This window comes from Centropristis striata, chromosome 13 (assembly GCF_030273125.1).
Source record: "Centropristis striata isolate RG_2023a ecotype Rhode Island chromosome 13, C.striata_1.0, whole genome shotgun sequence".
NCBI lineage: Eukaryota > Metazoa > Chordata > Actinopteri > Perciformes > Serranidae > Centropristis > Centropristis striata.
In genome coordinates this window covers 4,267,527-4,280,722 of record NC_081529.1, presented here as the reverse complement: position 1 = coordinate 4,280,722, position 13,196 = coordinate 4,267,527, and the positions used below count along the sequence as shown (strand labels likewise).

Here is a 13,196-nt window from a genome sequence, read left to right as displayed (position 1 = left end):
CTTGTGTCAGCTTTGCCTGACACCTACCTACCACCTGCTGCACTCACTCACACACACACTCATTACCCGTCATTATTCTGGTCGAAAAAGAGCTTGACTGAGAGATACTGCATCATATTTTCTGGATGGATTTCCATTATGAGAGTGACATAGCAGGTTTTGGATGGTGGGCTGATCTGTGGAAACACAGAATACACTTCTAGACCATCATCAACACGATGCGTAGCCATGGCAACAGCTGGCGAAGATCCCTCCCATCGTAAAGGAGCGCCAATCAGTGTGGCACTGCCACTACAGGGAATTTGATTGACAGCTGAGTGAAAAGACATACTGGACAGACAAGAGCTGTGTCCTTTCCTCTATATATACAGAAGGGAACTCATTCATTATCTTTCAATCAGTTGTTTTTATCAGTAGTTTTTTACCACGTATTTCTTTCAAAATAAAGCAAATAAAAGCAGAAATATACCATGAAAAGGCCGAGGAGCTATTCCTGGGTTGTCTGATAGTATCAGGACACTGGCAGGTGAAAAGAAGCGTCTGGCAGCACCATGTGTCACAGAGGTGGCACATGTCTGTCTGCAGATCTCCCCAGGCCAACTGTGCACTGAGCAGTGACAAGGACTGCAGTGTGCAGGGGATAAGACATGCAAAACTGAAAGAACGATACATTTAAGAGAGCATGTTTCATCCGTATTTCACAACACATTGAAACACTAATAAACCCTTAGGACTGAAATGACCTGTTTTGCAGTTTTAAAGAGCAGAGGGATGTTCAACAACTCAATAGTCTGCTCCTGGAGAGATTAACCCTCTGACCCTGAACACCAGCAGCCACCAGCTCCACTCTGATTGACCTTTAGTCTTTGACACAAGAGACTCATCAGTATTCTCTGACGAACTGCAACCTGGTTGGCTGGCAGAAAGCTAGTGAACACACTGACGGTGACACATCGTCTCCTTATTCATACCACTGGAGTTATGGGCATGGACTACATTTTTCCCCTTAACCCTTTGACCTCTGCAGTAGAAATGGTCTACGAGTGTCTACATTGGTATTTTTAGGAGTGTGATGAAATTCTTTAGAGCATCTTGAAATGAAATATGTACAGCCTATGCTAAAAGGCTATGTGAGTCAATAAACCATATTAATAATAAAATAAAATAAAATAAAATAAAAAGGATTAAAATTGTGCCATTAATAAAACAAATATACAAAAAATTGGACAAATTATTTTCATTATATTTTACTAAATAACAAAAAGAAAAAAATTAATTATATTTTCAAATCTAGAAGCATAAACATTTTAATAATAATTTACTCTTTTTTTTTTAAAAAATATGCTGATGTTAAGCTCATTTTCATAAGCAGAGTGACAAGGTTTTTCTTAGCTTAATCTACATTGGTGATTATTGTGATGACATTTCTTTATTTGTCTTCATATCCTTTAAATATGTACAACCTAAGTTAGGTAAAAGGTAACCTAAAAAAGGTAAGTTAATAAAGCATTAATCGTAGCATAATGATGTCATCTTGATTGGACAAGAAATTGCCTATAAAACCCCATACAACTATACAAATGTTTTGTATGGTTGAACGAACAAGGTATAATGTGTTCATTAGTTCAGTCAATTAGATTTTGTTACCCTCAGACGAATCCATGCAGGCTGTTCTGCTGTTCCTGTCGTTTCAGTTTTTATGCTAAGCTAAGCTAACTAGCAGCAGTTTAATATTTACTACACAGACATGACATTCGTTATCAATTTTCTCGTCTACCCCTCAGCAAGAAAATGAAAAAGTGCATTTCCCCAAATGTGAAATGATATCATATTTTGTCCATAATTTCACACTCACTAGCTATTCACTGGACGACAGCACAAACCCACCAAAACTGAGACACACACACACACACACACACACACACTCTGGAGTGTTTTGGAAAGTCAGAAGCTAAAGAGCCTGAGGCAGGAGAGGGTCACTTGCTAAACACAGGGTGTGTGTGAATGCACACTTACACACACACGCGTACCGTTGAGTATACACATACACACTCCACGTGTACACCCTGCCTTTCCACACATGAAAGTCTGGGCTATTAGTTCCAGATCATTTTGCTCAGCAGTCTGTAAACAATGAGCCTGGGGATAAACAAAGATCCTACTGTACTGGAAGTAATCCCAAGACTCACACACCTCAACGTCCTGTGCACACATGCACCTACCCCGTCACAATCACGCACACACACACACACACACACACACACACACACACACATAAACATTAATAAACACCTGGAGGGCCGACAAAAAGTATTACACCGAAATGCAATTTGTGTACTTATTGTGTCTGGCTACATAATGCATTCCTGAACAACAGCAATAATTATCCACTTAGGGCCGGGAATCATCTGAAATGGTACTGTAATACTGCCAATATGACACCTGAGTTTCAGTACCAAAAAAATGGCTCGTGTGCAAAATGTTTTCCTTCATGACTGTCTGAAATAGGCAAGACAATTATGAATAAAAAAAATGTTTCAGTAAATAAAATTATGTCAATGCCAGCTCTTGCTGCTTGACATTGTTCTCAAATCCGTACTGTGTATGAACAAAATTATCCCATAAAATACGGATTGACAAGCGAGCAACAGTACCAGGTTCTACTGCCTCCGAGGACACCATGGCAAAGGAGTAGAGAAAAGAAAAGAGTGACCGAGTAAGAGGCCGCCAAATAAAATTAAATCTCTTAATGGCTTTTAGTCGTTGGCAAGAGCTTCACAAAACGAAAGGCTGCAAACAGACACCAAGCTGGTAAACTTGCTGTTGGACTGCTAGCTAATATTAATTGGCTTGCTATGTCTTGTGTTGTTGCACTTGATGTTTGGCTGTATTAGCAAAGTTGTCACTCACTAGTTTTTGATAGCAAGTATTTGTAATGAAAACAGATGCACATGCAAAGGTATCCATAATGACAACAGTGAGTGAAAGTCAAGTGCACTCTGAAACTGTAGGGGCCACACATCATAAAAAACAAACTTCTTGCATAATGTTGTTTTTAAGCAGATGTAAGTAAAACGATTATATTTGAATGCCTCGGAGCCAAAGTATCATTTATTTTTATGCATAAATCTGCTAATTAGAGTTCAAGTTTATGAAGGCATGTGTGTGAGACAGACTGTTGGCATACTGCTGACACCATGTTGGCTAGCACGCATTGTTTTGTGACTGTTAATGGCATTACACATGCATGACTAAATATTGTGTTTTTATTTAATTCTTTATTTTGTAAGAATTGTATTCATGTTGTTGTAATATCAGTGCCTGTTGCCATGCAATCAAGTGCTAAAGTGGAAGCTTTTTGCCTTGTACGTTATGAAACATAACACAGAGTTAGACTCACTACTCATATACTGTACAAATACATGAACACAGATACACACAAGCACACACATTGTGAGAACTGTGCAGGGTGTGCCAGGACTTCATACGTCAGAGAGATAGGATCCCTCTGTCTCTGCTGCGAAACACACCTCATGACCCCCAATCTGCTGTTATCATGAGCTCAGGCCAAATATAATGAGTCACCAAACACACACACACACACACACGATCCAGCAGACGCACTGCTCAATATAAATACAGCGAGATGAGCGCAGAGACTGTCGGAGAGGGAGAGATGCACAGAAGCTTGTCTGTGTGCACATACAAACACACTAACAACTCAGGGTTCTTGTCTTGAGTGGCAGTATGAGAAGGACAACCTGCTGACATCAAGGCCAACTGTCTTCATCGCTCCACTGCAGCGATTAAGTCATTTTAAGACATAAACACACACTCAACAGAGAAAGAGACCTTTGAAATGACATCACTGTGGGAGTTAAAGGAAATGGAGGATTCAAACTTCTTGCCCTGAAGCCTGAGCCTATTAGGGGTCATTTTATCACTGCTGCACTGTAAGCTGTTAGCCCCCCTCAGCAAACAGTGAGGCTCTTATCATCCCGAACACTTATCTAGGCTACATTTTAATGAGATTCTTCATGCTAGCGATTTGAACTTGGATCGGTTGCCGCCCCGTCTCAGACAGCTTTAAATCTCTCTCCAGTTTTATTCAGCTGGAATCTGCCAGAACTTAGAATAGCCAGATAAATCACCTGTGTCAATGGTCCTCACAATGTTTTCCTGCCCAAATAAAGGTAGAAAAAAAATCTAAAAATCGTATCTGATGATGAATATCGTAAACTAATGCCTCCAAGTTGATCTGTGTGTGGGTGTGTGTGTCTTAGCACAGACTCATCTGTATTAATTTATGAAGGAAGTGCAAGAAGCCCTCTCACCGTGTTTAGAGTATAGGATGACTAATGGAGACAGATAGCGTGATGAATCCACTCATCTGTAATGGATTAACCTTGTCTGGCCCCAAGAATCTGATCTAATCAGCCTGAATCAGCTTGTTATCCTATCACACCATCGAACCAGAGATGCCCAAACATTCAGTCTTGTGACAGTGTCACAGGAGGTACTGGCACTAAAAAAGTTGATTCAGGTGTATTTGACTTTATTATCTACTGGGCAGATTCCATCTTGGTTTTCTATTTAAGGCCCACACCACAGACTGTATAAAAGAAGGGGACGTAGACTCTGGGTCTGAAAGACAAACCTGCGTTCTGTCTGATGGCCAGCAGGGGACGACTCTACTGGCTGCAAAAAGAAGTTCAGTTGTATAGAGGGCTATGAGAAAATGACCCTATTTCTTACTTGATTTACTACCTCAGTAAAACATTTTCCTTATGAGTTTATTTTCTCCAGCTAGTTTCAAGTCTTCTTTAATACAGCATGGTGTTCATTTACTAAATTATGGTCCCATTTAGAGTAAAATAGTTGCTACCTCTGCTACCTATCAATCAGCATGGGCAATGCATAGCCATGGCACCAGTACACTGAAGTAGCCGTGAACCTGTTTTAGGGTGTTCGTCTTAGAATGATGACTATTTCAGTGTTTTCAGTCCATCAAAGTTAATTGTAACATTTTGGTTAAATACAAATGCCTTTCTTCACCATTTGTTGTATTTAAAGAAAACTTAAAGGTGTTTCTCCGGTAAGCATATTTTGTTTTAAGCCAGTTTTTAGCTTGCCAAAATTAGCATCACAAATTAATATCACAGCTTGCTAGCCTGGTTAGCAAGGTTAATCCTTAGTCATGTTGGCTGAGGATTAACCTTGCTAACCAGGCTAGCAAGCTAGTGCTAGCTCATAACTCAGCTCCACCCTTTCATCCAAATATGGTCATTTCTGTCTGCAAAAAAACAAAGATGGTGACAACCAAAACCCAAACTTGAGACTTCAGAATGGTAGCCCACAAACCAATGGGTGACATCACAGTGGCTACGTCCACTTCTATTATACAGTCTTTGGACAAACATGCCTTAAATTGCTTTACATAATCCAATAAACAGTTAGTAGTGATTTCCCTAGACTGCAGATATAAACTATTAATAGCTCAATATTAATTATTGTGCTGCATCATCTGTGTAATAATGAATTTGTTGTTTTGCTCATAAAATATGATGAAAAATGAAAAATCCCCATCACAAGACCACAGAGCCTTTGGTGTTGATAGTTTTGTCAAAACAACAGTTCAAAACCTAAAGAGACTGGAACCAGATTTCCACTTGAAACATAAATAAATTAATATTATTTAACTATTCAATTCAGTGTAACAGTCCTAGACTTAGGGGATTAATTACTTTCAGTTTTTTGTCTGTGTTATGTTCCCATTAAATGCCAAAAAAGCAGTTATAAGCTAATATGTATGAAAATAAAAACCTGGGGGAGGAACAAATATGTCTCCAGTTTTAAAACCAGTCGTTATTCAGCAGCTGACAATCTTAGAGCTTGAACGGCAATAGCAAAGTATCTCAACATGGAGCCACAAATACAGACACCAACAAAATGTTGATTTTCTATCTTAAAGTGGTCACTGCTCTTTGTGTCTTGAACGCCAATAAAAAATCCATGCCATTTTTCCACATCTTTTCATTGTATTGTGTGGCTGGAGAGTCAAGAGCAAAGCAGTAAATAAAGTAAATCAATAGCCCACTGCTGTAATTGCAGCCGGAGCAAAGATGCATTTTTCTGGACATGCTAAGATTTTTATGTACAGACAAGAAAGCAGGTCAGCTGATCAATGATGATCAGCATCATAAACATGATGAATGAGAAATGCTATTGCCTGAAATGCTATTTTGGTGATTGCGTGGACTTGTTGACCTGTTTTTATTGTCACGTATGATTAGTAGCTTCCTGTATGTATGATAAGTTATGGCTGTGATAAAGATCTATCCCTCTCTCCTCTCCAGACTCACACTTAAACCAAAGTGTGCATGCCTTTGTGTGGTTAAGTGGCAGAGCATTTATGCTGCAAATAATATTTACATAGCCCACTGTGGACCACCAACTCTGCAATGCTTACAGAGTGGGTCCTGCACACACACCCACACACTGAGACACTGAGGAATAAAACACAAAGAGCCGTCTAGTGAGATCAGCTCTTATGACATAACCTGGTTCCCGTTTTAAACAAGCCGTTATATTGCAATGCCAAGCATGTGACGGTGTCGGCTCCTTCATTAGCCACGCCGTCTTGGTACAGTCGCCAAACAACAACGTGTCTTATACCATCAGCTGGAAGTCAGAAATGTGATCAGGACACAAGCAGGGAAAAGCACATGTGCTGACCATAGGAGCATCTGCTTCATGCTTGTAATCTACCTCAGCAGGCACTGCAGTATTATCCATGCTACAGTGCTGTGAACAAAACAGACATAATGTAATGCAACATAACATCTGTCAAACAGCATGTACTTTCATTTCTTAAATTTGTTCTGGAAAGTTAAAAAAAAAAAAGGGCTATGCCAGTATGCTGCGTCCTAGCTTGGAAGTATATAAATACACCTTCAGTTTTTGCATGGAATCACTAACATAAGAGGAAATAGACTTGGCCAGAGTCCCTGCCACTTTATGCCGTATCCATTTAAAAACCGCCAACAAGATGTGCATTTGTATGATTTCCAAAATGCCTGTGCAGGTCTGCCAATTCAATCCCCTTTAAATTATTTTCTAAGATGCAACTGCTCATACTGCCGAGGCCAGCCTCCGTGAATTGTGTTACACTTTAATTTCACCAAGTAGCTCTGTTCTGCAAGAGAGCATAACATGCCTTTCATTTCCACGGATGGGTTCTTTGGTGTCTCTACAATGAGCCGTATGGATATAACACTGGGGAAATCCCCTTTGGGAGTGTGGTGTAAGCCACAAAACAGAGACCTTGGAGCTGTAAAAGACCCTTTGTAGTGATGAGGGGCACTTGATGGAGGAGATGACGTGGCAGTTTGTGTCCTGGTCCACCAGTTTTAAGAAGGTCTGTGTCACTACTCGGCCTTTCCTCAAGGACACCGATCTAACCTTAAAACACACGGGACCATTTTACGCACAATGATCAGTTTTCTCACCCTGGAGAGTTCAATCCAATCTGCAAACACAGATGTATAATGTCTTCTGTTTCTCTGGAGGGAGCTTTTCTGATTACGTCGCCGGGGTTACCGGCAGTTAATTAAGTCAGTTAATTTCAAAAGTTTGACAGAAAATCTGCATTATTAACTGGGGGCGTTGAGTATGAAAGATAAGGGTATTTAACAGACAAGACAGATCTAATAAAAGACACGATTCTATTATTCTTTATATTCTATCATTATACCTCTACTGGGGATTGCACAGGGCATGACAGAACATGATCACCCATACCCTTTTTCCACAAAGCTAGTGAGTATAAGCAGGTTTTTTTTAAACCAGCTAAAAATAGGAGACAGACTCCTTCATCATTGCCAGTATAGTATGTTTTTTTTTGTTTTTTTCCCGGTGTGTGACATTTAACATCATAATTCACTGGAAAACAGGGTTAGGAAAAAGCATAGAGGCCAGGGAAAATGTTGGGGTGGTTACTTGTTTTTACCTTGTGTTTTCTGTTTGTTTTTCTGTCAGAATAACTGGCACGATTCTCATGAAACTTAGTGAAAGGGTGAAGCATGGGCGAAGGAAGAATCCATTCAATTTTGGAGCAGACCTGAATCATGGGTTGGATACAAGTTTCACTTTTGTTAATATTGCAAAAAAAAGGGCATTTGTGCTGCATTCATGTGGTGCCGGAGTAATCAGAAAATCATGTTTTTTCTATGATATTTCATCGATCTTCTGATCCATTTCCTTTGTACTTTGTCATCAAATAGCAGCGCCCAATGTGTTAAGTGTGTAAAAGCTTTGAGTGTAAAATAAAAAACATGTTATTTGTATCTCCTATGATGTTTCCACGATATAACTTAAAGCTCACAAAGAGATCGACGTCAGAAGAATGACTTCTTCACTTTGGAAATGTGACAATCTGATGTGCATGTGAATGCACCATTAGTCTTGGTGGAAGTCTGTCCAGTAGCCGTGTTTCCATTATAGTTGAAGCAAATTTTGAAGCTAATTTTTTAAATGTCACATTAAAGAAAATGTGAATTAGGGACGTTTCCATCAACTAGTTTAGAGCAAATAAACAAAACTGCATGAACATATTTTCGTTTTGCTGTAGGCTAATTCGTCAGTAAACAGTAGAAGAAGTAGATATGCGCAAGATAGAAAAAAAAAAAAAAATGTCAGAACTTATTCGGAAAAAGCATTTCCAAAAAGACAAAAAACACCTAAAGCGAGTGTGAAAACTTTTATGCGCAGTTTCAAAAGTTTTGGTGATTTCATCAAGCTTTTCTCATGCAGATCTTCAATGTGTGCATCGAAATTGGTGATCGAAACAGAACATTAGCCGTGTTTCCTTCTGGGGGAAGAGTGGCCACCAGGAAAGTCTCAGGCCACGCCCTCTCAAATGTCCACTCACTCACTCACTCAGAAACACAGCCCTGCTCTTCCACAGGGCCAAAAAAAGTCCTGTCAAAAGACCACTCAGGACGGCTCATATTCAAATTAGCCTCATTCTGGGTATTGGGCTGTAGTGGAAACACCCTTAATAGTTGTTTTTATCTGTTACTCATTCAACCTCTTTTTCAAACTCAATGGCGGCTAATTTGGAACAATTGACAGAATTTGTGGCTGAAATGACAAAATAATCATTTTTTGTCATGGCTTTTTATCCAGTTGGAAAGGTGCTCTTAGATAATCTTTTCATACCATTATTAAATCAATGTCCATCCCTGACAGAAACAGCATTTCACAAAAGCCAGGTAGCATCAGATCCATATTCAAGGGTCAAGGGTGTGAAGGAGACTTGGCAAACGCACATCGACCCATTCAGACGGACCGTCGACGTGGGTTTGACCCGCTTCACAGTGTCGCTCTGAATGGTGTATGAGTCATCAACTCCCCTTCATATAACAGAAGTAAATAAATATTTACATGCAGCTTTGCAGCTTCGTGCTCAGGAAACGATGGAAAACGTGGAAATGCATCTAACTGTTTATCTACCTGTCTGCAGTATCCATCTCCAACTTCAAAACACCTTGTCAAGATTCCCCTCCAAAATATTCTGCACACTTCCCTCTCCGAGCTGCCAGTCATAAGCTTGTACAAACACAGAAGATATAAAAACATCATGCAGTACTGTTACAAAACCCTCTGTGGATGCAGTCAGTCAGAGTCTACAGCAGCTATCACCTTCCCACTACACCAGAAGACAAAGAGAGGATATGAGGAGAGGAAGTCTAGTTTGCATTTACAATTTGATATTTTTATACTCTCAGTAGTCTGCAGATTAGATTCCAGGTACACAGGAATGTACTTAGCAAATACATATGACTCAGGTCCTGATTTGGTTTTTACACCACCCACTTCGCCGCATCAGGAATGGAAAAAGAAAATATTGCAGTGGTTGATCTTCAAATTCTTTTCATAGTGCTCAGATTTGGATGTACATTCTGTTCTTTTTGCTCCAGTGTGTTAAAACATCCCACAGATGAAAATTATCCAGGCGGGATGTTCAGCTGAGGGGTAATAATAGATACTAAAACAGACATGAGCGGCTAAAAGCTGATTCCACTTGGACTATTTGGCATCCCCACACTAACATGAATGATTTTTTTGCACAAAATGGCTGCCAGAAAATGTTAGCAGAGGGACACTGTCACCTCAAAGATTAATCTGTGCAGTGTGATTAATGATGGGAACATCAAACATACTGGACTGATAAGAATAAGAAATATCTTTGAGTTTGATCCATAAGCAATTCAGTGATGTTTCCCAGCACGTCAAATCTACACAGAAGATAAATCCAGGTAAAGTATACAACAATGAAGTAAATCCAGAAATGATGCCAAGTATGATTTAAGACGGATGATATGGATACATACATCATCAGTTTAAACATGTGACCAGAAAAGAGCCTGATTCTGTGTTGGGATCTCCTGCAGAATGCAGTGTGGGAAATGTGTCCAAAAACAGTCTGAAAACACTGAAATTTGCACAAATAAAGCACATTTTGCATTCATGTGTATGTGACTATACTTTTGAACGCCTAAAAGCAGTTCTGCCATGTTTTTGCTGCATGGTACATCTCGCTTTTTTATTTAGTTTTTGATTACTGATAGTGCCTCCTGAACCTGCCACGACATCATCTTCAAAGCTGCACTAAATCCTTTCATCAGCCACCAAACAGTTACATCTGTAACATCCGTACCAGACATGGGCAATATATATAAGATTTGAGAATAATTAATGGCGATGAAACTACGCTATCGTCTTAGATTTTGGTTATTATACTGTGGCATAAGTATTGTTTTTTCCTGATTTTAAAGGCTGCATTTATTCACCTTTACACTCAGTCATCTACTTCTACTTAGTCATAAATCCACATTACTGCAGAGCGTTTTTTCAAAATGTTATTGTATAAATAAATAATTTGTGAATGCATCAATTGTCAACCCTACAATGTTGTTGCAATAATATTAGCAAAAATATTTAATTTGATTTTCTTCTTATTTGCCAGTCTGAACTTCTGCAATCAATGCTGTAGTGTTCACAGAATACAGTTTATTCTGTAGTTTCGCAAGGTGCTCTTATTTAAAATCTAGGTCGAGTGAATAAGAAATTGCAGCCACTATTGACGGAAGCCTAAAAAATTGCAGGTTTCTGCAGGATGCCTCCCGTTGCGACGAGATGGTCATTCAAACAAAGTAACAGATATTATGCACAAATTTTCCTGCAGGAGAACCAAAAAAAGAGCAAGTCAAAGTGAGTCGTTAGCAGTGGCCAGGATTTGATTCCAACACACGGCCCTTTGCTCTAATACAGGCAAAAAAAAATGTTGTTGCCAAATAAAAGACCAACTCATTCGGTTTGGTGCATAATACCATCCAAAAGCACAAAATACACCAAAAGCACAGATTAGTACACAAGTTCAAAATATGAACCATTCAAACCTTAAACCAGCGTAGGAGAGAAACTCAGTAAGTGTAACACTGACTATTTTCCCCAATGAGGATGAGCTCAAGACAACTGCAGCCATACCAGTCATTCCTACAAGTGCAGCCACACACTTCATTACTCATCTCATGTGCCCAAACAATAAGGAGAATCAACCCCAGTGGTTGGACAAATGACCTGACAAATCCTGCTCCTGCTGCTTGTTTAGTCTCATGGGAAAAAGCAAGTTTCTACATGTGCATGGCCAGCACAAAGCTTTTAGAAAGCTGCACCCATTTGCAACAGCTGACTGCATCATCATGTTTTGGACTTAAAAGCATATGAATCACATACCTTTTAGTCAGGGGATATGTGGAAGCTTGGCAACGCTCACATACACAGGAGTGAGGACATATTTGGTCTTACCAGGCGTCAGACAGAGTTGGGTTTCCAGCATGTGAAAGGATATGGGTTACAGACGACGCGGAGAGACCAGTTGCGAGGCCTTGTTGTTTGCTTTAAGCAGAAGAAGGCCACAGGGGCCAGGGCCGGGTACGGCTGCTGCTCCTCCTCCTCCGAGACACAGTCTGGATCCCGAATAGGAGCCCTGATGCGCACTCCCAATGTTGGTCCAACTTCCACTTCCAGCTCCGGCTCCTGGTCTTCATGCTCCTGAACTTCAGGACTCCATTCCACTCCATTGTTCCGACCGGTAGCGCTCCTGCTCCTACTCCTCCTCGTCTCCACCACCTCATCCTCTTCCTCGTCGTCGTCATCACCATCGCCTCCTCCGGGGTCAGCATCATGACCCGGGGCCTCATTCCTGTAGGGCGTCGGTATAGCGAGCCTCACCTCCTCCTGCACCTCCTCCGGCTCTTGCCCCTCCGGGCACTCTGCGTACTGAAAGCGCGCTCTCCCCTCGCCATCAGTCATGATAGAGCATCAGGCAGAGCCACTCTGAGGGGAGGTCAGAGGGAGAGGGGTTAGAGAGAGGTGGGAAGTGGGAGGGGTGGAAAGATGGACAACAGTGTGATGAGAGAGGCAGAGACAGGAGGATTTTTGCAAAAGATGCAGAGGAAGAGAAAAAGGAAGAGGGCGGAAGAGAGAGATCAACTTAGCAAAGAGCAATTGGAGACAAATCGCATAATGAGCCAAATAAACACTCAGACTGTTTCCTCTTCCAATCCCTCATCAGAAAAAAACTACTTGCTTCCAATCAATCTAGACACAGATTACCAACAGCAGTTTACTAACCTTGTTAAAGCTCATAAGCATTTATTTTGTTAAACATTTCCTTTGTCTCTCTGGCTCCACTGAAAAATCGCTCTGACACATCAAATAATCACACAAAACTAACAATGTGGTTGGCACATCAAATAAACAGCGTTGATATGATATGAGAGATGCATGAGCACAATAAACTGACTATTGAGCATCTAAGACAGACAAATATCTGCTGTTTCAGAGGCACCATATAGTTTAAAAAACCATTATGATAAAGTAATAAACTCCATCAGTGCCACAGAATTATAATGTGATATTGTGAGAATACTGGGGATTTTTTTTTTTTTTTTTACTCTCCCTCGCTCTTCCTGTTGCTATGTGATTGAACAGATGGACTGCTCTGTCTCTGGTCTACTGGAGGTTTTTTAGCCCACACCACGCAATGGTGGGCAGGGAATGCGCAAAAAAAAAAGAAAAAAAAAACACATAATAAATGCCACACTAATCCTGATTATTGTAATAAGTGG

At 40.3% G+C, this 13,196-nt stretch overlaps 1 protein-coding gene across 1 annotated transcript in view; it reads right to left on the bottom strand.

Moving 5' to 3' along the window:
* The window catches only part of cacna1ha (calcium channel, voltage-dependent, T type, alpha 1H subunit a), a 163,047-nt gene extending 151,091 nt beyond the window's left edge, over positions 1-11,956 (bottom strand). The window contains exon 1 of the mRNA XM_059347414.1: positions 11,916-11,956. The gene's annotated coding sequence lies outside the window, so the exon portion shown is untranslated. The remainder of the gene's footprint in view (positions 1-11,915) is intronic.
* Between the last annotated feature and the right edge of the window lie 1,240 nt (positions 11,957-13,196).